Source organism: Homarus americanus, unplaced genomic scaffold (genome assembly GCF_018991925.1).
Source record: "Homarus americanus isolate GMGI-L3 unplaced genomic scaffold, GMGI_Hamer_2.0 scaffold23578, whole genome shotgun sequence".
Lineage (NCBI taxonomy): Eukaryota > Metazoa > Arthropoda > Malacostraca > Decapoda > Nephropidae > Homarus > Homarus americanus.
The window spans coordinates 1471732-1474950 of record NW_024733231.1 but is presented as its reverse complement, the minus strand read 5'-3'; positions in this window follow the sequence as shown (position 1 = coordinate 1474950).

Genomic DNA, 3219 nt, shown 5'->3' with positions numbered 1-3219 from the left:
GTTACAGGACAGGAAACAGCGAGTGAGAATTAACGGCACTAAATACGATTGGAGCAACGTCACTAGTGGAGTTCCCCAAGGCTGAGTACTTGGACCATTATTATTTATTATATACATAAACGATATAGATATCGGCGTAGACAGCAACATAAGTAAATTTGCTGATGACACTAAAATAGGGCGTGTAATTAAATCTGATGAGGACTCCGCAAAACGACAGGAAGATCTAAAAATAAATTCGAATGGCCTGAAAAATGGCAGATGAAATTCAATGTGGATAAATGTAAAGTAGTTAGTCTCGGAGATGTAAACAGAGAAACCAGATATCAGATGAACAACGATGTTACAGAGAAATTCGAATGTTAGAAAGATTTAGGAGTAATGATAAGTAGGAATCTTAAGCCAAATAAACAATGTGCATTTGCTCGAAACAAGGCTAATAAAGTACTTGGGTTCATACAAAGGTGTGTTAGTTATAAGACAAGCGAGGTCATCCTGAAACTATATCTAGCGCTTGTGAGACCTCACTTGGATTACGCAGTTCAGTTCTGGTCACCGTATTACAGATTGGATATAGAATCCCTAGAAAGAATTCAGAGGAGAATGACAAGACTAATCCCGGGCATTAGGAACCTTGAGTACAGAGACAGGTTAAGCATCTTAATTTGCACTCCCTCGAGAGACGTAGAGTGAGGGGCGATATGATAGAGGTGTATAAATGGAAGTCAGGGCTAAACAAAGGGGACATTACAAAGGTACTCTAACTATCCAACCAGGAGCGAACTCGTAACAATGGTTTTAAATTAGACAAATTTAGATTTAGGCACGAAATAGGTAAACATTGACTTGGAAGTAGAGTAGTGGATGAGTGGAACAAGTTAACAAACATCATCATTAACTCGAATACGCTGGATAGCTTCAAACATAGGTTGGATGGATATATGAGCAATAGGGGTTGGGTGTAAATGGGACTGCCCAGTATGGGCCAATAGGCCAGCTGCAGTTTCCTCCATTCTTATGTTCTTATATTAATCCACAACACAGAACACAACTCAAAACCACAACACCAGAACACAACTTAAAAACCCACAACACAGAACACCATCGAACCGGCCACCTTATCACTGCAGGAAGGCGAAAAGGACTACTGTACTTATCAATCTTCGACTCACAGAGGCTAACATTATCACTTGTTCTCTCTGCACCCCGTGTGACCTGACCCTACACTCCTGACACTCCTTGACCACGTGAGAGAATGGAAGCAACTACTAATAGCACCACTAATAGCAAGGCCGTGATCCATAAACAAGAGTAGAGCCGTGATCCATAACTAGAGGGTGGTAGGAGGTAGGGAGTAGGGAGGTCCTTGATCCACTGAAAGATTGGTTGTTATCTACCAGCAGGGGCAGTACTGTAATCCACCACCAATAGGAGGGGCTATGATCCACCACCAATAGGAGGGGCTATAATCTACCACCAATAGGAAGGGGGCCATGATCCACCTCCAATAGAAGGGGCTATAATCCACCACCAATAGGAAGGGGGCCATGATCCACCTCCAATAGAAGGGGCTATAATCCACCACCAACAGGAAGGCCATGAATCATCATCAATCGGAAGGGGCCATGATCCACCACCAATAGGGAAGAGGAGGGACTATGATCCACCACCAATAGGAGGGGAGTTACCTATCAACTGAAGGACCGTGACCCAATAGCAGAAAGGTCTTGATCCAGCAACAGGTGAGTCCGTGATCCACCGCAGCGACACCTTGAGAGGCGGCCACTAAGGTCTGAGTTCCCCAACGCGACGTGACGGCCCAAGTTAACATTGACAAACAGTTAACCAAGGTCTGAAGGGAGGGGGGGGGATGGAGTGAGGGTGGGTGAAGTAGAGTCAGACTGTAATGTGGAGTGACGGAGACAAGGGGGTGGAGTGATGTTGTTTTTGGAAAGAGATGTACTGTAGACTTGTGTACTAATAGTGACTGACTGCTTTTGTAATGGTGAAGTTATTTGATAGTGACGGCTCATGGTGGTAGTTGGCGAAGGTAGTAGTAGTAGTATTATTATGACAGTTCAACATGATGGTCAGAATATCAGGTTTGTTACTTAAATTATCTGACAATGTGTTGATGTAAGGATCTCAACACAGACAGATAGCTTAAGGTGAAACCACTCCGTACAGTACTCTCGAGTGTTGGTTGTTGAGTGATGATAGTGGTTGGTGAGTGATGATTGTGGTTGGTGTGAGATGATTGTGGTTGGTGAGTTATGAGTTGTGGTTATAATCGTGAGTAATGGTTGTGTTTGTAATGGTGAGTAGTGATTGGGGGTTATAATAGTGAGTAGGGTGATTGTGATAGTGGGGTGATAATTGTGGTTGTGGTAATTATAGCTGGGAGAGGTAGAATAGAAAAGGTGGAAAGGAGGTAGAAGAACGGAGAGAAGGATAAAAGAGGGCGAAATAAAAAGAAGACAAGACGAAGAGGCGAGAGAGAGAGAGAGAGAGAGAGAGAGAGAGAGAGACGTGGATAAGGAAGAAGATGACAAGCTATGAAGACAAGAGAACAGATGTTAAAGGAATGAAAGAAAGAAAGATGGAAAGAAAGGGAAGGGAGAGTGTGAGATGGAAGAGACAAGTACTTACCTAACCTAACTTAGACGACTTCCTAACAACTCCTTTTGCCTCGCCTAAACAATAATGAGTAAATTCGTCTCTACAGAGCAGTAAAGTTTTGCCATTTGAGATGCGAGTATTTGCTGATGAAGGTGTCGCTTGTACACACACACACACACACACACACACACACACACACACACACACACACACACACACACACACACACACACACACACACACACACACACACACACACACACACACACACACACACACACACACACACACACACACACACACACACACACACACACACACACACACACACACACACACACACACACACACACACACACACACACACACACACACACACACACACACACACACTTTGCCAACACTTTCTTTTTGCCTTGATTCGAAAAATTACATCAAAGTTAACGGAGAAACAATGAAAAAACAAAAGATAAACCCCTGTCTCCTCACCACCCCTCACCCCCCTTCCTCCTCCGTCAATCCCCCCCCTCACCTTTCTCCCACTATCACCCCTCCTCATCCCTCCCACATCTTCCTCCTCCCAATCCCCTTTCCCCACTC